The sequence below is a fragment of the Nyctereutes procyonoides genome, unplaced genomic scaffold (genome assembly GCF_905146905.1).
Source record: "Nyctereutes procyonoides isolate TBG_1078 unplaced genomic scaffold, NYPRO_anot_genome, whole genome shotgun sequence".
NCBI lineage: Eukaryota > Metazoa > Chordata > Mammalia > Carnivora > Canidae > Nyctereutes > Nyctereutes procyonoides.
In genome coordinates this window covers 43,872,778-43,898,171 of record NW_026575135.1, presented here as the reverse complement: position 1 = coordinate 43,898,171, position 25,394 = coordinate 43,872,778, and the positions used below count along the sequence as shown (strand labels likewise).

Below are 25,394 nucleotides of genomic sequence, written 5' to 3'. Positions count from 1 at the left end.
CAATACCAGTTTTCAAAAAGAAAAAAAAAGTAAAAGAATAATTATACAGAACACATAAAATGATGATCCCTGAAGTCTGTGTCATGTCATATTGTTTTTATATCACCCAACCTCTATCAGACTGCTTGATAAGTTACTTGATAAATTTTAAGGCAATGCATGGAGAAATGAATTGGCATGAGTATGAATCCTTCCTTTGGTCTCTCAACATATGACTTATGTTCACATTATGCCAATTCACATCAGAATAGCATGCTAACACTAAATTTTAGTAATTACATATAGCTTTGAAATTTATGGAATATTTTGATATACTAATTCAAAACAATGAGGTAGACATATGTGTGTGGTTACTTTCCGTTTTCATATGCAACCTAAGAAACTCACAAAACATAAAATATTTTAACACCAAACATTTAATTTTCAAGGGGTGGGGTATTTTACAGCATCAAACACTTTGGCATATGTCCAAGAAATATTTTTAAACCATCTATATTGAAGACAGTATTCAATTCCTGGAAGATGCAGTACTCCAGTTGAATAATTTATACTAATTCAAAGAAATTCCATGAGTAATGCTAAGCACATGAGTGTAATTTGCAGGTTGTCTGTAATACAGTTAAAAAAAATGAGGATGGCCAAATTTACATAAAATTTGCATTAAAACCTGAGAACATGAATGAGAGAATAAAGTATCCATTAATCACCATTGTTTAAATGCAGAAAGATTATGTGGCTTTCCATAGTTACTTTTGTAATTAATGACACATAATGGTTTATGTATGCATATTTCTATCATATATATACATATTTATGACAGATTTCTATCATATATATGATAGATACAACTAGATATAATTGACATAAAATATGTATGACATAAGAGATATATATCATATAAAAGATACCCACACAATTTGGGCACGATCTGTGAAAATTTTTCCCCCTTGGATTGATTGATTGATTGATTTTTAAAATTTTATTTATTTATTCATGAGAGACACAGAGAGAGAGGCAGAGACATAGGCAGAGGGAGAAGCAGGCTCCCCACAGGGAGCCCAAGGTGAGACTCAATCCCAGAACTCTGGGATCACTCTCTGAGCCCAAGTCAGACGCTCAACCACTGAGCCACCCAGGTGTCCTCCCAGGCTTGGATTTAAACTAAGCAAGCTTTCTATCTTCTCAAATAACTACACAAATACAATGATTAAATCTCTCTTTAACCACTTATGTATCAACTTTCTAAAGATCAGGGTTATTGTTCCAATACATGGATAATTAGGTTTTATTAAAACCTTACTGGGATACATTTTCTTTGGGAATGTCTAATAGAGGAGTCGCAAGAGTCCTAGGAATAAATTGAAATCTCAGTATCTTTAATATACTAAGTGATTACACATTAAATAATTAACCTCTCTAACCCTTAGTATCCTTAGCTCTAAAATGGTGGCTAAAACACATGACTCAAATTATGATTGGAAGGTTTCAATGAGACTATGTCAAAAAAGCACCTAGCCTAGTATCTGATATACAATGAGTGCTTAAAAATATGAATTCCCTTCAACCGTACATAATTGTGCATATGTTATTCTGACCTCCTAAAAGGTCCAAACTCCAGGTGCAGAAAGTAAAATTTATGAATTGGAACAGATTGCTGCAATTGCACACAGAGATACAAAATTCAGTGAATTGTAAGAATTAAACACATTATCTTATATAAGTGAAAAAATGCTGCAATATGACTTTCTGTAAATATTTTCAACATCAACATAGCAATGTTAGCTCTTCTGTATTGAACTGAATTTTTATTGCTGGCATTTAGTTCCAGGGTAACTATTATTTTTTTTTAGTTTGAGAGTTATCATAATTGAATAGGGCATATTTTAATTTATTTACATTGTAATAGTTTACATATTATCATTTATATTTCTGTACTATTCTGATTTGACTTTCTCATTTATTTTATATTTTTTGAATTATATTCTAAAAACAATTTTCTAGAGTGTATCCTATAATGCAGAATTTGTTTCAGGTAATACTATTAATCTTCCTCTATATTCTTATTGTTCTTTTCGTTAAAATAATAATTGGATAGAAGCAAACAAATATAGAAATTAAATTTTAGGTTTGGTCTTTATAAATGTAGGTGAGATCTTAAATAAATTAGTCAATTGAAAATATTTCTTGGAAAACTATGAAACACAGATAAATGTGTTAGGTAAACCATAGTAAACAACACAAAATGGCATTGTTACCTCATTTATAGGCTTGCAAAACTGCTGAGTAAAAAATACATTAAAAAATAACTTAGAGCTTATGACACTATAAGGTAAAGTGCTGAACTCTGTGATCGTGAAAATAGAGTTTGGAAAGGGAAGATCAAACTACAATATTTTTTGAAAAGAAGGCTCCCAGGAGAAAATGGGAGTTGAACTACACATTGAGGGATGAATGAATGAATAGAAAGCAGGTGTGTGGGCAGATAGGGAGGATCACTGTCTTGACAGGAGCCGGTGACAATGGGGGATGAGAGAGGAAAGAATTGAGCAATGCAACCCGCTCTGAGTTTCCTGGTTTGCACTCAAGGAAGACTGCTTTTGACTATGTGTGGAGGGACTCCCTTATATTTTACACAACAGATAGGGAGGGGGGGAATGCTAATAGGAAACATGGTGGAATATACACAACTGAGAGTGTTGTTTTAGAATGAATCATCTGTCTGTCTTATGAGACATGGATTAGAAATGAGATGAACTACAAGACAGAAGAAAACCCAGAAGATAGGGCAGCCCAGGTGGCTCATGAGGTTTGGCGTAGTGCCGTCTTCAGCCCAGGGCGTGATCCTGGAGACCCAGGATCTAGTCCCATGTCAGGCTCCCTGCATGGAGCCTGCTTCTTTCTCTGCCTGTGTCTCTGCCTCTCTGCTCTCTCTCTCTCTCTCTCTCTCTCTCTCTCTCTCTCTCTCTCCCTCTCTCTCTCTCTGTCTCTCATAAATAAATAAATAAATAAATATGCATTGCGATGATAAGAATTGGAATACTGCACTACCAGTATAAATAAGGAAGGAAGGTGGAATTAAGATAAAGGATAATTACAGGAGGAAGGTCCAATTACACTAATATAAATAAGAAAAGGTTTATGGGTGGAAAAAATCTAGGATTTTTAATGCTGGACATGGAGACATCAAATTTCTGCTGTCTGTGAGACCCTGCAAGTCTCTGCACCTTCCCAACAAATGCTTAAGCAAAGTTTCCCATTTGTACCAAGTACTGGAGGGATGGGAGGCTAACCCTCATTCTCATCCTGAGAATAACTAGTGGCTGAGCATGTGATCAGGACTTGTAAAAATTGCTAAGGAAAAATACAAACTTCAAATTTCTGCTGCTCCTATTTATGGCTAAATATGGAACCCTGAGTTTCTTTGTTGGAAGCAGTTTCAACATAATCCTATCTGCAGGTAATGCAATATCCCACTCACGTCTAGAAACATATGTACAATAAAGAGAAACTGGTCTTTGTAGGCTGGGTAAAATGCTGGCAGACTATTATAACATTAACATATCTACTAACTGGCTGGACTCAAATATAAGGAACACCAAAGCGGATCCTGATGGGAGGGATGTGCGCCTGCACAATACAATGGAGTGCTAGTCCTGAGGAAGAATTGAAAAGGCTATCCTCTTTGGGAATGCATATCCAGTGGTTTCAGCAGTAGGACTGGATACAAGTTTAAGTTTCCCCTTTCTGTGCTGTGATTTTGTTAGCTTAACCTCAATTCTTCTATAGTCGTTTTTTTTTTTTTAAGATTTATTTATTTATGAGAGAGAGAGAGAGAGAGAGAGGCAGAGATACAGGAGGAGAAGCAGGCTCCATGCCGGGAGCCTGACCTGGGATTCGATCCCGGGACTCCAGGATCGCACCCTGGGCCAAAAGCAAGCGCTAAACCACTGAGCCACCCAGGGATCCCCTATAGTCGTTTTTAAATATGACAGTTTACTATCAACTTTGCTACTGTCTGGCGGAAGGTGTAGACTGGGATAGCTTGAAGCTGCACAGAAAAGTCATGAGAAGATGGCCAGAAGGTACTCACTGAGAAACCAGGAAAAGCATTTGGGAGCATGAGCCAATGCACAATAAAAAGGCATGCTGAACTCTCACCACCCTCCCATTCCAACCAAGCAATAACCAGTTATTAGTATATAATGGTGTGTAAGAAGGCTGTAATCCACACTCTGCCAAGATGGAATTTCCTATTACTCTCAGCTGGGTATACAGAAAAGGCAATCCTAAAAACTTTAAAAAATGTAATGGGGGTGCTCCCAGGCTAATAAACAAGAATAAAAATCCAAGATAGAATATTTTTTAGAAAATTAGGGACGCCTGGGTGGTTCAGTGGTTGAGCTGAGCTTCTGCCTTCAGCTCAGGGCGTGATCCCCACATCTCGCTCCCTGTGGGGAGACTGCTTCTCCCTCTGCCTCTGTCTCTGCCTCTTTCTGTGTCTCTCATGAATAAATAAAGGAACCTTAAAAAAAAGACTCACCTAGAAAATTAAATAAGAGAATATGAGATAAAATGTTTTATAATCTTACAGAGATTCAGAACATAGTAGGATCTCACCATATGAATTTGAATGTTATCAAACTTTCAATAATATTTGGAGGAAAATAAAAGGACTGGGTAGATTCTAAGATGAATAAAAAGCTGTTGTTTGTAAAAATATAATTTAATAGAAAAACTTCTACCTTAACATCTTTTTAATTAAACAATATATCTTTCCCATCTCTATAATGTATGTATCAGGCAAATGCCATAAGAAATTTTAGTTTCCATGGGAAAAGGAACAGTGTCTTCAGTGTGTTTCTAGTTTTATATTATGTAAGCTATAATACCAACATTTTAGCAATGAAAAAAATTTTAAATACAGTCATCATACTTAGCCCCCATGGTTTTTATGCAAAATGCAACTGTCACATTCGATATTAAAAGAAAAATTTTCCAATTAATACTTTCTACATTTTACCCAAAATAATCGTCTTTTCTAGGGCAGAATCTTTCCATGATAAGTTTTGATCCTTGAGGAACAAATGCTCCTGCTTTTTGGAATAATTTCCTGACCCATGAAATTGAATCTGAAAGTAGTATCTGGACTTATCAGATCATTTTACATGTGCTAAGATGTAACTGATCTTCTTCTATTGGCCTTCTGAGATTCAACCTCAGGTGATGGAAATGAGGATGGAATTAGGAAAATGGATTAAGCTTGAGAGAGGAGAAAAAAAAAAAAGAAACACCCTGCAAAGATTTGTGGCAAGGAAACAAAAATATTGATAATACTACATAACAAAAAATGTCTTACCAGATACTTGAAGTCACCAGATGATCCAGGAATCCAAGCCTAATAAAAATAAGAAAAAAGAAAGTGGGAGGGGGATGCTTTAGTTTTCTATTTAAAAAATTACATGCAATAGAATTTTATAATTCTATAAAATCATCACAAATATTATAAACTGATGAGAATATTTTACGAAATCATTTGCATAGGTGAAAAAATGTTTTTCATTTAAATTAATGTGTTTATTTGATTTCCTATTATACCATTAAAACAAAGAAAAGGAATGTAGTCTTGATTCTAAAACTCTATTTCCAATTATTCAGGTGACCATAATAGTTATTCAGTTTTATTCTTTAAGTTCTCAATGGAAGAGGGAATATCATTATTAAATGTACTTGGAATTCTCTATTTATTATTTGCATTTAATTTTCCTGTGGGTGAGGCAAAACCAAAGCTTCATTTTTAAAAGCTTTTCCAATTTCTCTGCCTTTGCTAGCTATCAGATAGCAATTAGTTTGGGCTTTGATTCATTTTAGAAAAGTAAATCCATGGAAGATATTATAATGATAAAAAATAAAAGGTTTTAATTTCCAAATTATATTGAAATGCAGCTTCTATTTTTTAAAGGTTTTTGAAGTTTAAATGAAAGACAATGTCTGAACAGCAGAAATCCCCAAGAGAAGACCTAGCACCTGCCACGGGATGCAAAGGTTTTATAAATGTTGTCTTGTGGAAAGGCAATGGCAAACATTGTGAGGCCTTCTGTAAATATGACTGCCTTTCTCTGTGTTTGAGCAGAAATATTGAACTTCTAACCACTATTATTATAAAATAAAGGTTTTTTTTTTAAACATTTGAAGATTGCCTTTTATTTTTGCCTTGGGAATCAAGTTGGAAATAACATATTGTACAAGTGTTGAAACATATCTTTCTTTGAAGGGGAGTAGAAAATACAATAAATGTGAAAAAGAATTGACACTCTATCTAGGGTTTTGTGTGCATATGAGTATGTGTTTTCCTGTATTCTCAGAGCGTTTAAATTAAATTCTCTGGTCAGAATTATATTTATAATGCTGGATCACTAACTGGTAACAAATCATCTGGAATAAATCTACTAAAAATTACTTCTCTAGGACATTGAATCAGTTGAGGAGACCAGAACTTCACTGGAGAAGAGCAAATGGGTTTTGTTGTATTATGAGAGTGTTCTTTGAATTCCCATCCTGCCTTCACGAGTGTAGAATGGATACTGTCTCCTGGAAGCCTCTGTTCTAAGATCTTAGTTCTAAGCCTAGGAGTCAATTTTTATTCCTTTCCATATTTTAAATTATGTATTTCTTGTCAGTTGAAAACCACAAGAAAATTGCAAAAGTATAAAGCTTAATAAATTATCACAAAATAAACATTCATGTAATCAACACACAGATCAAGAACTAGAGCATGACTGACACTAGAAACCTGAAGCTTTTTGTCACAATGTGTATATGTATAGACACATATATACACACATACACACAGCATACACACATAAATATATACACATACATATATACACACAGTCTACACAAATATATGAGCATAGTGTGCACAGTATACACTCACACACACAGTTTGAACACACTTGATTATTTCTTGTAGGTTATGCTGAAGCACAGGTTCAAATGAGAATACAAACCACCTGAGGCAACACAGATGTATATGTGGGGATTTGTGGAAGTGCAGCATGGATATCACATACTGATCATAAATAGCAGGATATATGGATTCTGCATTGCCAGAGAGGGGGCAACCCTTTGAACAGATCCTGTAATGTCATTGAATGCATTGTGTATTGTAATCTCAATAAACTATTTATGATATGTATCTGCCTATGTATCCAGAGGTTTTGGTCATCCTATAGTTTTACTTTTCCTTAGTTTTAAACTTTCTACAATTGGAATCAAACACTATATTTTCTTCTATGTCTAGTTTCTTTTCTTTAGCACCACATTTGTGAAATTCACCTGTCTTGTGGCTTGCAGCTATAATTTATTTGCATTAATCTGTAATGTTCCATTGGACAAATATTATGCAATCTATGTATTCAATTCTTTTTTGGAAGATACAAAGTTTCTACTTTTTTGTTATTATGAGCAATTCTATGAGCATCTTTTAAAAATACGTATATGTACTTCTTTTTCTAAAGATTTTATTCATTTATTCATGAGAGACACAGAGAGAGAGGCAGAGACACAGGCAGAGGGAGAAGCAGGCTCCCCATCAGAAGCCTGATGTAATAAGACTCAATCCCCAGACCCAGGATCATGCTCTGAGCTGAAGGCAGATGCTCAACCACTGAACCACTCAGGCATCCCAACATGTTCATGTACTTATGCTGGATATTTCCTAGGAGTAAATTACTATGTCAGAAAATGTGCATATGTTCTACTTTAGAAGATCTTGCCAAATAATTATGAGATGAGTTGCTATTGTTTCACAAATTCACCCAAAAATATTTATTCTGTTTGATTTTAGTCATTACTTTACTGTGTAGTAGAATATAATTTTACATTTCTTGATTACTAATGAGTTTTAATGCATTTCTATGCATTAGTCATGTATATATGTGTTGGTTCATATATAGAGAAGATATTTTCAATTTTCTTTCCATTCTCTTTGGGTCTTCTCCATATTGACTTGTAGAAGTGTTTTACGTCTTCTAGTTATGAGCCCTTTCCTGGTTATACGTGGTGAAAATACATTTCCCACTCATGGCTTACCCTTCTCTTCAGTTATTGTGACTTTTATTGAACATTAATTCTTAATTTTACTGCAGTAAAATTTAACAATCTCAATATTTTTATTTATTTTTGTGTCCTGCTAATTACACAAAATGATCATATATAATCTTTTCTATTTTCTCCTGAAAGTTTTCTTATGTTACTATTCTTTGGCATCTTGTGTATAATCAAAAAACCTATCTGAAATAAATGTTTGTTCAATGTGAGTTGGGAAATAGCTTCGTTATTTTACAAATTGATTCAACTAGGATGCCTGGGTGGCTCAACGGTTAAGCGTCTACCTTCGGTTCAGGGCATGATCCTGGAGTCCCAGGATCGAGATCCACATCGAGCTCCCTGCATGGGGCCTGCTTCTTCCTCCACCTATGTCTCTGCCTCTCTCTGTGTGTGCCTGTCATGAATAAATAAATAAAGTCTTTTAGAAAAACCAAATTGATTCAATAAAATTTATTGAAAATAACTTTTCTTACTGCTCTCCAATGCTAGTTTTGTCATGAGTTAAGTGCCCACAGATGCTTGACTTTGTTCTAGATGTCAATGTATTGCACTAAACTATTTGTCTGTATCATACTATCTCACACAATGTAACCTTATAATATACTGTGATATCTGTTAGAGCAGGTCTCTCCACCATTCCTTATGAGTTTGTTAACCTTTTTAAAAGATAATTCGCATAAGATTCACAATTTTAAATTGCAGAATTTAGTGGTTTGTGGGATATTCACAGTATTATGCAAGCATCACCACTAATTCCATAACATTTCCAATACCTTAAAAGGAAACCCTTTCAACAACCAATCTAGTTCTCCCCTACCCGCTTCCCCAGGCAGTCTCTAATCTATCTCTATAGATCTGATGATTTTGGATATTTCACACAAATGGAATCATATATCATATGGACATTTTTGTCTAGTTTATTTCACTTAGCAGAATGTTTTCAAAATCCAGCTATATTATAGCACATAGCAACATTCCCTACCTTTTTATTGCTTAATAATATTCCATTGAATGGCTATGATATTTTATTATTGATTCATTAACAGAGAGATAGTTTGGCTGTTTTCACTTACTGGCTATTATGAATAATGCTATTATAAACATTTATGTACAAGTTATTTTGTAAAAATATGTTTTCAGTTCTCTTGGGTATATATTTAGGGGTGGAATTTCTGGGCCATATGATAATTCTAGATTAACTGTTTGAGAAGCTGCCAAATTATCTTCCACAGTAAGTACATCATTTTACATTCCCACCAGCAAAGCATAAGGGTTACAATTTCTCTACATACTTTTCAACACTTATTATCTCCAATTAAAAAAACAAATTATGGCCTTTATAGACAGTGAGGGTGATGCTATCTTACTGTGGTTCTGATTTGCATTTCCCTAATGACTAATGATGTTGAATACTTTTTTTTTTAATGTGGCTACTGGCTATTTGTAGAACTTTGCAGAAATAACTATTCAAATCTTTTGTCCACTTTTTAATTGGGCTGTTTGTCTATTTTCTGTTGCACTCTCACTGTTCTTTTTACATTCTGGACATTAATTCTCTATCAGCTATATGATTTGAGAACATTTTCTCCCATTCCAAGGATTGCCCTTTTCATTCTGCTGTTTTAATTAATTTATCTCAATAAATTAAAAAAAATTAATTTATCTCAATAATGTAGCCCTTTCTATGTAGAAGTTTTATACCTTTCAATAGATTGATTTTTTTAAGTTTTTATTTAAATTCCAGTTAGTTAACATACAGTGTAATATTAGTTTCAGGCGTACAATATGGTGATTCAACACTTCCATCCATCACTTGGTGCTCATCACAAACATGTGCACTCCTTAATCCCCATCTCCAGTTGTCCCTGTTATCCCACTCCTCTTCCCCTCCTGTAACCATTAGTTTCTTCTCTATATTAAGAGTCTGTTTCTTGATTTGCCTCTCTCCCCTCTCCTCGTTGCTTGTTTTGTTTCTTTAAATTCCACATATGAGTGAAATCATATAGTATTTGTCTTTCTCTGACTGATTAATTTGCTTAGTATAATACTCTATAGCTCCACCCATATTATTGTTTTTTTAAATTTTTTTCATTTATTTATTATTTATGATAGTCACACACACACACACAGAGAAAGAGGCAGAGACATAGGCAGAGGGAGAAGCAGGCTCCATGCACCGGGAGCCCGACGTGGGATTTGATCCCGGGTCTCCAGGATCGCGCCCTGGGCCAAAGGCAGGCGCCAAACCGCTGCGCCACCCAGGGATCCCAAGATTTCATTCCTTTTATGGCTTTATCTGTACATCAATCGACGTGTGGATCTTCTTCACCCATACATTAGTCAATAGACACTTGGGCTGTTTCCATAGTTTGGCTATTGTAGAAAATGCTGCTATAAACATCAGGGTGCATGTGTCCCTTTAATTTAGTGTTTTTGTATCCTCTGGGTAAATACCTAGCAGTGCAATTGCTGGATCATAAGGTAGTTCTATTTTTAACTTTTAAAGGAACTTCCATCCAGGAATGACTCCACGAGTTTGCAGTCTCACCAACCAAACATCTTTATTTATTTTTTTTACTTTTACTAATTTTTAGTGGTTAATATTTCTTAGCATGAAAGTAATTGAAAAATATTTAATTAAAGAGTAAAACACTGGGATGCTTGGGTGGCTCAGCGGTTGAGTGTCTGCCTTTGGCCCAGGGCTGACCTGGAGTCCTGGGATCGAGTCCCACATCAGGCTCCCTGCGAGGAGCCTGCTTCTCCCTCCGCCTGTGTCTCTGCCTCTCTCTTTGTGTCTTTTATGAATAAATAAATTTAAAAATCTTTTTTAAAAAGTTTTAATATTTTAAGCATGTCAAAATTAGAATTTATTACAATTTCACTTTACTGGTTTTACCTATTTGATATTTTAATTTTATTAGATGTAGTACTTTTATTTGCTATTTATCATTTGTATATAGAAATGCAATTGATTGTTGATTGGCCTTATGTTGAGTAACCTTGGCAGAATCATACATTACAATTGACAATTTAGCTGTATATTATTTTCAACTTACTAGCTCCACTCTTACATCATATACAAATAATGTGAGTTTTGTATGTTCCATCTAAATCCTTGAACTCTAAAAAATGTGTTTATATGTATGCATGCATGTTTACATGTATGCACACAGGCATGTGTACATGCATGTCTGTATATATTTTTATTTTTGTACTTCCTAGGACTACCAGGACAATAGTGAATAGAAGTGGTGATACTGGGAGACGCCTGAATGACTCAGTGGTTGAGTATCTGCCTTTGGCTCAGGGTGTGATCCCCGGTGAGGGCATGATCCCTGGTGAGGTATCAAGTCCCGCATCAGACTCCTCACGGGGATCCTGCTTCTCCCTCTGCCTATACCTCTCTCTCTCTCTCTCTCTTTCTGTGCCTCTCACGAATAAATTAAATACTAATAAAAATAAAAATAAAAAAAAGTGGTGATACTGGGCATCTGTCTTTTGATTTTAAGGAGACACTTTTTTACCCTTAAGCCCAGTATTTGCCATAGGTGTTAGGTAGATATACTTTATCATATTGAGAAAGATTCCTTCTATATCTGTCTACAAAGAGTTTTAGGTATACAGACTTTTGATTATTCATTACATTAATAAGTATAGGATTATTTAGATTGCCATGTTCTTTCTCTTGTCAGTTTTAAATTGTACTTTACTAAAAATGTACTGCTTTAAAATTTTCAATTAAAAAAAAACAGTTTTGAACAGCTTCTCAATCAATGTCTTTTTAATATCTTGAGGATTTATAGAGATTTGACTTTTTATCCAACTATACCCCTCACACTTTTTTTAACTTGGTCAATCATGTTAATATCACCAACTTTTATCAGTTTATTCAAAGAACCAATTTTGGTTTGTTGATCCTCTCCATTGTATGTTTGGTACAATGTACATAGTAATATTTTTCATTATATTACCTCCTGATTTTCATTATTTCTCCTCTTCACTATATTTGGGTTAAATGTATTATTTTCTCCCAACTTCTGGAGAAGATGCTTATGACAGATTTTCTGCCTTATTCTTTCCTTATATGTGTATTTAAAATACACTTTCACATCTAACATTGGCTTTAGTTTTGTTACATAGAATTTTAACTTTTATTTTTTTGTAAATGTCTTCAAGTTGATTTTTTTATACTCAAGAGGTATTTCAAAAAAATATATTTTTATTTTCCTAATTATTTGGAGAATTTCTGATTCAAATTAATTTGTGCACAAAGCACTTAAGCTATATGATATAAATCCTGTACAGTATTGAGTCTTGGTTTATAATTAAGCATCTGGTGAACTTTTACAAATGTTCTATGTGCATCTAAAAGCCACATATATGCTACAATTGTGTGCATGGTTCTATAGAGATAAATTAAATTAAATGTGTTAATCATACTGGAAGAAGCATACTATAACCTCCCACTATAATTTGGAGTTTGACTTTTTTTCTTTCCTATTTGTCTTTGTTAGTCTACCTTAAGAAATGCATGCAAATTTAGAAATTGTATAACCTTCTGTCCAATAGAAACTTATTAAGTGATTCCATTTTATCTCTAGTACTACTGTTGTTTCTAAATTGATTTTTTTTTTTTTGGCAGGGGGAATTGGTAAAAATTTAACAGCATTTACATTTAAGTCTCTCAAAATAAATGGAAATGGATATTAAAGTTAAAACATAGGGTCAACTCCGTAATGAAAGTTGCCAGGTCTTCCAGGGAGAGTCAAAGAAAGTTTTAACTTGGGTGAATACATATTCCAAATCAGAAACATAGTGTATATAACATGGACGGCAGTAAATTCTACGTAGCAGAGCTCTGAGGTATGTGATGGAAAGAGATATTTGAAGACACAATTTAAGACCAAAACCAAAGGGCTTGATAACAGCAAGACTTTGGTAGTTAACTAAAACTTTGAAGATACGACAGAAAAGATTTTGTAGTAGGGTGATAGTGCCCTTAACTAAAATGAAGCAATCTGAAGATGTAGTAAAGATATATGGAAAGTAAAACTTTAATGTATGAGTTTTGGAATCCTGTAGTTTCTCTAGGTGGTAATTTTAGTAATCGACTAGGTATAAATTGGAAGTTCAAAAGAAAGTTATAGGGGACAGCCCGGGTGGCTCAGCAATTTAGCGCCGCCTTCAGCCCAGGGCGTGATCCTGGGGCCCAAGATCGAGTCCCGCGTCAGGCTTCCTGCAGGGAGCCTGCTTCTCCCTCTGCCTGTTTCTCTGTCTCTCTGTCTGTCTGTCTGTCTGTCTCTCTCTCTCTCTCTCTCTCTTTCTCTGTGTCTCTCATGAATAAATAAATACAATCTTAAAAAAAGAAAGAAACTTATAGGGACTCCTGGGTGGCTCAGGGGTTAAGCATCTGCCTTTGGCTCAGGGCATGATTCTGGAGTCCCCAGCTCCCTGCATCGAGTTGCTTCTCCCTCTGCCTACGTCTCTGCCTCTCTATCTCTCTCTCTCTCACTCTGTGTCTCTCATGAACACATAAATAAAATCTAAAAAAAAAAAAAGAAATTGTAAACTGGAGATTCAGATTTGGAATGTATCAGTTTTTTAGTGATAGATGAAGTAGGGGGAAAAAAGGAGGACACAAAATTATGACCAATAATGGATACTTGGAGAACATCAACATTTCTGGAAGAGGTAGCAAAAATGCAACAAGAAAAATTGGCTGAGAAACTTAAGAGATATAGGAGCAAGGAGCCAAGAACAAAGGGTCAGGAATACAAAATGTTCTTCAGAGTGGTCCAAGATGATGAAACAGGAATTTGGCCTTCATATTTGCTTTAGTAAGAATAATTTAAGCAAAATGTTGAGATTAGAAGCTTAACAATTTAGGTGATGAATGGTAACTTAAAGATATATAGTTAATTGAATATATAATTTTCTTTTTTGAATTTTGATAAAAAAGGAAAGAAAAGGGCAGAAACAAGGTTTGTATGTAATGATGGAGTTAGAGAAATGCAGCTTTTATTTATGTACAAGTTTTCTTAAACATTTTAAATCAAAGAATCTCACTCATAATCTTAGTTAGCCTTAAAAAATATATGGCAGACATACAAGGAAATTGTACCTGTTCCTCCTTTTTTTCTCACATATATAGGTACCATGACGCTTTTACTTCAGACTATTAAGGGGCACCTGGGTAGCTCAGTCTGTTAAGCATTTGCCTTCAGCTCAAGTCAGGTCAGAATCCTGGGATTGAGGTCAGCGTTGGGCTTCCTGCTCACTAGGGAGTCTGCTTCTCCCTCTCCCTTTGCCCCCTCCCCACTCATGCTCGCTCTCTCTCTCTCTCTGTTTCTCTGAAATAAATAAATAATGTTTTAGACTCTTAAGTTTCCATTTGGATATGTCCCTTAAGAATGTAAACTCTTTTCTCTTCTACTAGCTTCTTTTGATCAAAGTATGTACTTCGAATAATAGTCACTGGTGCCTGTGGGATTATATTCAACTATATTTGCCAAAATTTCAAGTTTCTTTTTTATGTTACACATACTCATTATACTGGTACACAGGGACACAAAATCAATTCTATTGTTACTCTTTCTTTAGTTTCTTCCTGATAATTATGGAGCATAATCATACCTCTGTCAATGTCACCCAATTATTCCAAATGATGTCCATTTTTGTCCTTTTATTTAAATAATTCATCTTTTCCTTTCATTTAAGCTCTTCAGGACACTTCCCACTGATGTATCTCTCTCTATCTTCTGCATAGTCTCATGCTCAGAAAACCTCAGAGGGTGTTTGTTAAATGAATAAATAAATATGAATAAAAAAGTGAATGCATGAATGAATAAAACCACTTTATGTAAGTGGAAAGTCACCTGCCAACTGCATACTTCAGATCCCTCAGAGGAAAGCAGCCATGTTAATAGATCAGAGTTTGTTTTCTGACCTCAATGCTCTTGAGTTTTATTAATTTAGATAATTTGTCTAAACTTCAGTTACCTTATCAATAAACAGGAGATCTTTAGATGCATTTTTTAATAGGATTGTTAAAAGAATTAGGCTACTCCTATAAAAATACCTAGAATAGCACTTGTGGCTGAGTGAGGGCTCATAAGTTTAGATAAATCTTGATCTGAGATGTAGTATGAAAGAGCCCATTTCTTTGATACCATAAGCAATAATCTCTTCCTTGACACCGTCTGAGTAGTCGGCTGTTCACAGTCCACGTCCTCTTCCCTTTCAAAAGTCATGACTTTTAACTGAAAGAAGAGATCAAATGCTCTTCTGCACCTCAGGTCTTACTGATTATCACCCACAACTTCATTCATATAGAATAAATGCATATTTTGGGATTCCTCTGACTTGGTAAATTGCTCTCACAAAAATTAAGAGGAGGTATGATGAGTTTTCTTTTAGGGTTCAATTAGGCCTTGATTTTTTTTCTGAGAAGATAAAACACAGGCTAATTGATTAGAGAGGTCTATATAATGCAACTACTCTCCTCACATTAATAGTCACAGTAACAATCAACATCTTCCAGTTTTCTAATGTCTATGTGTTCCATGTAATTTATCTGACTGGACACAAGGTCAATAAGGTCATGTCATTTAACCTCTTATGTACGTTTCTTTGACTTAATAGATTTTTTAAAGCTTAATACTAACTTCTACAAATACTAACAGAAATTAACTTCTACCACTCTCAATTTGAATTTTAACTCAGTTGGGGTTAGTTATTTAATTCAACCCTCCAAATTACTGCACTCCTCAAATGAGTAATAATTTATCATGAATTATAAAGGTGGTTCACACAATTATCTTCATGTCTCCTGATTGGAAGAATTTTTTTACATTCTGTTTGTTTTGTTTTAAGGAAACCAGATTTGTTCTTAGAAATACAAAGCAGAATAGCTGTATTGAATAAATATATTTTATAGATTTTTGATGTAGATGTTGAAAAAAATATATACATACATATATATACACACACATATATATGATCAATTTTATTATTTAAACTGCATGACTGAATTTGAAGAATTGATGATGAGTTGACATATTTTCTCCAATATTTAGTTTAAATATCTCTAATTTATGAAATATATGGTAGCTATTTGAGTACACAAAATCTTAGCAATGATTTCAACTTATGATATTAATTGACACTTTCTAAATATTTCTTTGAAACAAATGCTGCTTTCACAGATATTTTGTGGAAAAAATTCTATTCTTGCATCCACCTCTTAGTATCCAATATGCACATTAACAAACAGAACTATTAGGTGGTGTGTAATAGATTTAATTTGCATTACGATGTGTTTTTTTTTTGTTTTTGTTTTTTTTTTAGATTTTATTTATTTATTCATGAGAGACACGGAGAGAGAGAGGCAGAGACACAGGCAGAGGGAGAAGCAGGCTCCATGCCGGGAGCCGGAAGTGGGACTTGATCAGGGGTCTCCAGGATCAGGCCCTGGGCTGAAGGTGGTGCCAAACCGCTGAGCCACCCCGGCTGCCCTGCCTTATGATGTTTTAAACCAAAGTTCATCACATTTATTTAAACCACGGAAAGACTTTTTCACATGTCTTACATTTACAACCCCGTGACTTGAAGCTGCTCATGCTGAAGTGAATGTGATTACCTGTAATAGTAAATGTAGTCTGATGCGGGAATAATTGACTTCAACATATTTCAATATCCCTTCTAGTTTTTTCCTGTCTTATCTCATGTTACAAGGATCTATATATCCATTCAGCAAGAAATTATGAATCAGAAACAAATATGACTAAGACTCAACTTTGCTTTTAAAAGGTTCATGTTAACAGTGAAAACTGAAGTAAATAAATAATTACCAGGCATGACAAATGCTGTAATGAGGGTTTTTACATAGAGCCACGAACTAATTACATGAACTAATGATATGAACATGCTCTGAGATATTAGTACTATAGATACAATTTTCCAAGTTGTCAAATTTAATACCTTTTTCTGGGATCACATGGCTCCTGCATGCCAACTCCTTTTGCTAGTGGGATCAATGATAGCAGCATCCTAATTCACCCCTATCCTCAATTTTGGACAATCCTAAAGACTAAGTAACTGGGGGGAAAAGGTAAAGGGGTTTTCTGTAGGTATGTTTCCTAAGGATACTATGTTCTTTTTGTAGGAGTCAGTTTCTGTCTACCACTAGAAAGTCAACTGCATTCATTTTGTCTGTCATACTTATACTGCATACCTATAATTCTAGAGTCTAGAATTTAGCACTTCGAAAGTACTAAATAAGATTTCTTGAATCAATTACTTTGGCATGCTTAGTTTTTAGTACTCCTAGTACCTGTGGTGTCTACTCATGAACTCACCACCTTTACACTTCAGGCACTCTGTTTCACAAAATTCCAGCTTTATCCACAGCACTGTGGAGGAAAGGTAAACTCTCCAAATATGTCTCCCAGAGTTAAAAAATATGAAAACCATATCGCTTTTTTTTCTAATCTAGAAATGTGGATGGAACCAGTTAGAAATGTTTCACAAGATCCTTCTCACTGCACTTAGGAAGGTTAAGTCCTTAAGTTCAATAATCTTGCAAAAACAAAACAAAACAAAACAAGAACTCTAATGTTTTATTTTTTAAGCTCTGCCAAAGCACTAAGCCTGAAATACCATTTTCTAGGACCTAAATTTGATTCTGACACTTTTAGCTAAAGTAACCATATCCCTATCTTCACAGTTTGTTTCCTTGTTATCAACTACTTGTGATTTATCCTGACTGCCCACCCCTACCCTGCATTTAGTTCCATTTGGTAAAGATGCCCTAGTAAATCCCTCAAACATTTAACTGTTTGCCAAGTTTTACTAGGTGATTCCACCTTCTGCTAGCTTATCATCTTTCTACTAGTTGGCTGGTCATGTTCCTCCATGTCTAACATTGCACCCTAAGACCAGTTCAAATCTCACATTTAATTATCTAGAGTGGATTTTCACTGTGATTGAGTCTCATTATCACTTGCTTGAAACCATACTATATGAAAAATAACATGGCGGAAAACTGTATGTTCATTTGTTTTATATATTCAAGAATACCTTTGGGAGGATGAATACGCCCTTTTGCCATTTCATGAATTACTTTCTTGAAAATGAAATCTTTTATCTTTCAACAGAATAAAGTGCAAAGGCAGGTGTTTGGAGAAACTAGGTACATGGAGAAAAATCACTGAAGCTTTTGGTGTTCACAGCTAGTCTGGAAGACAGTGTTATACAAACTGATTTATAAATGCCTAAATGAGACACAAACAATTTTCAGTTAGTTGGTGTTCATGGTGTCTCAGATAGCAGGTGATGAAGCATGGAAATTGCTTCAAAGAACACTGTACGTTTGCAACATTAACCTACTGTTTTCTTGAGTGATTCCTGAGGAGATAATTTTTCTAGTTCCTGTTTTTAACAAGGGGATAGCATGGTAAACAGAACCAGTTCTATTTCGTATGTATTTTCCTTATTCATGATAGATTAAAAAAGTAATGTAAAAAGATTTCAGATCAATCTTGAGGGGGGGAAAAACATTTTTTTTTTTGTCTTAGAGTACTTGCTTTCACCACACCTAAGTCTGGGAAATAAGTTGTTTGGGGTAATAATAAGCTTAAAGGAAAGACATGTAATTCTGATCCTCACGCTTCAAATGGTGATCATTAGTTTTTGTTGTTGTTGTTGTTGTTGTTTGAAAAGTGTCTTAAGGAACTAGATTTGATAAAATTGGCATCCACAAATGGAACTTTCATCAGAGTGGGGTACATATTTGTTCATTACTTGTCACTTACAGAAGCCTCACTATGGGCCAAGTCTGCTCTATTATACACACCAATTCATTGGATATTTATAACAGCCTTAGCGGGTACATGTGATTATCATCAACTCCATTTTATAAAAAGGATACTTAGGTACAGAATTGTTAAACACTCTTCTCCTGGTCACACAGCTAGTAAATAACAGAGCCAAGGTTGCACCCCAGCAATATACTTCCACATTCTGTGCTCTTAACCATTATATGATACTTTTCCCCATGTAACCTAATGAGAGGTAACAAATGAAATATTTTACTATATGATAAATATGGAGATAAGTCACAAAGAAAATTACTTATACCCAAATAAATCTAGCAGAAGAAGAAAGGCAAGATTGCATTCAGACTAAACTATCTTCTTTGGAGAAAATGCATATGCATCTCCTTGAAGGGTGGGAGGAGATCCAAAGGTAGACTCAATAACTAGCACTATTGGAAAACTACTTCTTGAAGTTTTGTTTTATTAGACCAATTCACATGTGAAAATCTGGAACAGGATTGAGAGGAAAAACACCAGGGAGATTGGCATTGGATTCTTAAAACTTCATAAAGTTAGTTTCATAAATTAGTACTCACTAGGTTGACATAATTTGTAATAGATTGAGATATGTGCTCCTTAGCCATTAGGGATTCTGTTTGAGAAGTTAGACGAGAAGTAGAATAAGAGAAGGCACAGAAAAGATGAAACATAGTAATCAAGAAAGCCTAGCAAGCAATAATGTTTAGTATAGGCCCCAGTTACATGCTCTGTAGGAGTGTACATTTTGGATTCACCTTCAAGAGGTAAAGCTAGACAAGATAAATTTGAAAAGCACTTTCTTTTGACAGATACAGTACTCATTTAATTTTTAACTCTCGTAAGACAAAAAAAATCTAGAGAAGTATACTGTCAAAGCAAATTCCTGGACAACAATACAAAGTGGCAGAAGAAGAAACCAGAAAATTCTGAACCTGCAAACAGTACTAGTCCTATATGTGTTAAAAAGTTTTAACAGATTGAGCAGTTAAAAACTCAGCTGAGTCTCCCTCCCAAAAATGTGTAAGAGAACAGCAGCAAGAAATAGAACACTAGCAACATCTCCATTGCTACAGAAAAAGGTATTACAAAAATAAAGAAATTTCTAACATCTGTAAAGGGGTAGACATTTTTCAAAGTCTGGAAAAGATCAAGGGGGCATTCTAGGAAGTAGCTTATCATAGAGGTAGTGGACTTGACCAGACCACTGGGGGCACATGCTTCAGGACTATCAACAGCTTCAGATCAAGTTGATTTTCCAGATGAAACACATGTAAAATTAAAGGATGAACCCTTTCTAGAAGGCATGTTTCATAGACTTAGGAATTTCCACATCTAGAGTTTGTGGTAGAATTTGGCACAGCACAGAACTTAACATGCGTGCTCACATGATATGCATGCACACACAAGAGAGTGCATGAGCCATGCAACAAGACAGAATCTACATTCATTATAGCAGTGGAACTCCAGAGATCCAGGACTAAATGCAAAATGGAAATTAAAGGGTTTTGAATATGCCATTTGGGAAAGAAGCCACCTCAGTTTATAAGAAGTACTACTAAGTAGTAACTGAGTCTGCCATCTTTACAAGTTTCTAAATTTAGCAAAATGGCTAGAAAATTTCAAATCCTGAGAAAAGATTGTATGCACAGATAGAGTTCCTCCAAAATGTGGTCAGTATAGTTTCATTATTTGGTTTATGAGAAAAAAATATTTTGCACGAGTTCACAGGTCGTGGAACATAGATAACTGGCATGGACAGACTGTCATCATGGAAGGCTGATCCTATCATGATGTTCCTAGAATATCTCCCCTCCTCCTTGAGTTTCCAGTCAACTCCAGTTCACTGCTGCAGGATATGGGGTTGCTGTGTTTTCTAAATTTGATACATATAAAGCATATGCTCTAACAATATTGTGTATTCTATTAATTCACTGTACTTTTTAAAAAATAAGATACCAAACTAAAAGAATCCTTGAATACTTGCATGAATATTCACATCAGCATTTTCATTAAGAACAAGAACAACAAAAAGGAGCAATGATCCAAGGAAGTGATAAATAAATTGTGGCATATGCTGTCAATGAACTACAGCTACGCACATTAAAAGAGATACAGAATCAAGACTAGCAGAAAAAAGGAAGACAAAAGATTATGTCGAACATGATTCAATTTCCTTAAGGTTCAAAAACTAACCAAACTAATCATTAATTTTAAGGGATATATACTTAATAAAAACTACAGGAAGAATGAAGAGTGCTTCTGAAATTATGAAGGAACTACAGATAATTTTACTGAATGACAGCCACTGAAGTCACTCACAACTAGGATACCAGAAAAGTTACCACTGGCTGGCTGAACAAATCTTTGATTTTGGACTTAATTCTCTGGACCTAACTAAGCAATTTTGGATTTTTACAGAGCAAAGTGATTTAATTACGGGAATTTTAATCAATATCTAGGAATTCATTCTCTGGACTTAACTAAGCAATTTTGGATTTTTACAGAGAAAAGTTATTTAATTATGGGAATTTTAATCAATATCTAAGAATTCAATAATGGAAACATTATAGTTTCCATATTTGATGCTTCTTATATCAGAGACATTCTATTATTATCTGTATACTGATAATTCATTTTTCACGTAATGTTTAAAATATTTTATTTATTTATTCATGAGAGACATGCCGAGAGAGGCAAAGACATAGACAGAGGGAAAAGCAGGCTCTCTGCAGGGAGTCTGATGTGGGACTCGATCCCAGGACCCTGGGATCACGACCTGAGCCAAAGGCAGACACTCAATCACTGACTGAAGCACCCAGGTGACCCCATATGATATTTTAATGTGTAATTGACAACATGGAAAATAATAATTTGTGATGAAAGAAATGAGTAGCATGAGAAAGCCTACTCGATACAGGATGTTGAGTAGACTCTTTCCTCTTCCCTTTGCCTCTTGTCTCCATTAGAACAACCCACCAGGCTTTCTCCTAGCTCCACTGTTCCCACAGTTTGGCAGAAGGCATGGAGCACCCCTAGCTCAGTACCCTCTGGTCTCTTGCCTCTTTCAATACTTCTTGGTCTTCATATCTCAGTCAATTTCTCAGATGCCATGCAACAAATTTAAAAGGGCCAACGTGGCCCTGTGGAGGAGGAATTTGGTTGTTCAGATACACCAATGACTAAACTGGAAAGTCTGCTTAACTGGAATAGTGAGGCAATTCACCTACACATTTAAAACCACATTTTCTAATCATGTTTATAAGAAAATTGGTTACTTGACCTTCATTTGTATGTCTCCTGGGCCTTAATTCTGAATTGATTTTAAGCTCAGGAGGGGAATAACAGGGTATTATTTATTGATCCTCTAAACCCTAACAGCAGTGAATATAATAAACCACTGGATGACATTACAAATATTTATTACTATTAGATCAATCATTGTTTAACAGTCTTAATTCCTTTCAAGACTCCATAACAAGACAATATTCTATGTAGAATCAACAGTGTGTATGCACCTCAGGTCAGTGAGGAGGTGTGATTTTTTAATAATAAATCATTTGTGTGTTTTATTTTTTTTCTGAGGAAGAAAGGCCTCAGGAAGGGATTTATATTAAGAGGCTGACAGCTCGTTTGCAAAACTCGTAAGACAAAAGTTAAGAGCATAGTTATTAGAACTGCTCTTAGTTTAGTAATTCTTCCTCCTTCAATTTCTCATCCATTAAGAGGAGGAGGAGAAGAGGGGAAATGGCTAGAGTAGGATTCTGTTAGTCAGATTCAGCTAAAGTCACTTCAGGTAACCAGCAACCATTTTTATGACCTATGTAAAATAATAAAGTGTACTGATATGTTGACTACTGTGTAGGAAACGACATGCACAGCACTTCATAAGAAGCAGCTATGGGATTTTGGAAATTAGTATTTTAATTGATATCAACTGTGAAAAATCACCCTTTGTATGATTAATGTAAATCTGTTTCACTTAGCATTACCCCTGGTTTACCAACCATTACTAAAACAAATTGCAAAAATTTTGCCATTATGTCAACTCCTTCATTCATCTTCCCAATGCATATTCTTAGTGCAATTAAAGATAATAATTATTTAGACATTTAAATTTATTCTAATAATTATGTATTCCATATATCTATTATAGAAATCTTCATAAATAAAATATTAATAGCTTTCATACCAAAAAATATTTTTGCTTTTTTCTTCAGTTATAAAGCAAACCAAAAACATATTATAAATCTAGTTTATAACAATGATGCAAAAAGATAGCCATACACAAACCAAAATGTCTCCACCATAAACTCTCTTCGTTGCATAAACACATTTCCAAACTATTTATCTCTTCCTTTTCCCCACTCACACATCAAGACTTCAACTTATTTCACTGTAACTAATCTCAGTGAGTGTTCTTTAAAGCAAAGGCTGACATAATTCATATAAATTATGAATAACTAATGTCCCTTTAACCTCCCCCAATTTTTCAACTATAAAAAATAAGTAATTCCTCATATAGCAAAATATATCATGTTGTCCAACCACTGTCAATATATCTTAAGGTGAGGGGTTGTTTTGGTAAATTATTAGAAAAATAATATTATTTGTTGGAGGAACCTGAGGACTCCAGAGACTCAAGGGCCTAATAGAAACTTTCCTACTCACCCTAATCATTCCATTCATGTATTCCCTCCCCTAGTTCCTGGAGCTCTTCTGCTCCCTCCAAATTCCCAAGGTTCTATCTCATCCACTTACATGCAGAATAGTAAATAAAGGCACTCAGGGCAGAGCCAAGTTTCACAAGCACCAAGTTTAATGGGCAGCCATTCAGTTTCATAAGCACTAATCCCTTAAGAGCAATAAAGCAAAATAGGGGGAAATATCAGAAATGTGAGGACAGTTAACTTTGATCTACCAACGCAACTTCTTATATAACTGCAGAATGTTAATTGTCCCTTTCCTGACATAAGAGAGTGGCTCTTAAATGAAACACACACACACACACACACACACACACACGTGTATGCTGAAACAAAATAATGCAGCTAGGTGCTGTTTACCGATTCTGCATTAAGTAAATACTGAACACTTTTTTCCCCACTCTCACCACTTTTATTCAATATAGTATTGAAGTCCCAGCCAGAACAATTAGGCAAGAAAAAGAAGCTAAAGACATCTAAACTGGAAAGGTAGATGTAAAACTATCAGTATCTTCAGATGACATAATTCTATGTATGGAAAACCCTAAGACTCCACCAAAAACCTGTTAGAATAAGCAAATTCAGTAAATTTGCAGAGTACAAAATCAATATACAAGAATCTGTTGCATTTTTATGACAAGTTTTCCAAAAAGAGAAATTAGAAAACAATCCCTTTTATAATTGTTCAAAAAGAATAAAATACTTAGGAATAAATTTAATCAAGGAGGTAAAAACTTGTAACTATAAGACATTATTCTTCTTATAAGAACCATAACACATGGATGAGAGAAATTGAAAGCAATGTGAATAAATGGAAAGATATTTCATGCTCCTAGATTGGAAGACTTTTTTTTTAATGTCCATATCTCCCAAAGCAATCTATAGATTCAATGCAAAATAATAATAATAAAAATATTATTTTTAAAAGATTATTCATTTATTTATTCATGAGAGACACACACACAGAGAGAGAGGCAGAGACATAGGCAGATGGCGAAGCAGGCTCCATGCAGGGACTTTGGGATCACGCCCTGAGTCAAAGGCAGATGCTCAACCGCTGAGCCACCCAGGCATCCCTAATAATAAAAATAGTATGATCTTGGCGTAAAAACAAATCCATAGATCCATAGAACAGAACAGAAAGTCCAGAAATAAATACAAGCACATATGATCAGTTAACTTATGACAGAAGAAGCAAGATTATACAATAGGGGAAAAGTCTCTGCAATAAATGATGTTGGGTAAACCGGACAGCCACATGCATAAGATTGAAACTGGACCATTATCTGACAACATCTACAAAAACGGACTCAAGATGCATTAAGGATTCGGGGCGTCTCCATGGCTCAGTCAGTTACGTGTCCGATTCTTGATTTAGGCTCAGGTCGTGATGTCAGAATCATGGTGTCAGAGTAATGAGATGGAGTCCTGTGGCCTGCCCTGGGACCTGAGATGGATCGGCATTCATCAGGGAGTCTGCTTCTCTCCCTCTGCCTCTGCCCCCACTTGCATTCTCACTCTCTCAAATAAATAAATCCTTAAAAATGGATTAAACTTTTTAAATGCTTGATCAGAAACCACAAAACTAGAAGAAAACAGACAGTAAGATCTTTGGCATTACTCTTGCCAATATCTTTTCACATCAGACTCCAAAAGCAATGGCAACAAAAGCAAAAAAACGAATGAAACTGCATCAAAGAAAAAAGCTTCTGCAAAACAAAAGAAACTA

At 34.9% G+C, this 25,394-nt stretch overlaps 1 long non-coding RNA gene across 2 annotated transcripts in view; it reads right to left on the bottom strand.

Annotated features, from left to right (window-relative positions):
* Window positions 1–25,394, bottom strand: part of LOC129494527 (uncharacterized) — a 1,043,078-nt gene that overhangs the window by 512,950 nt on the left and 504,734 nt on the right. For both annotated transcript variants that reach the window (XR_008661366.1, XR_008661365.1), the window contains exon 5: window positions 5,357–5,395. This is a non-coding gene — a long non-coding RNA (uncharacterized LOC129494527). The remainder of the gene's footprint in view (window positions 1–5,356; window positions 5,396–25,394) is intronic.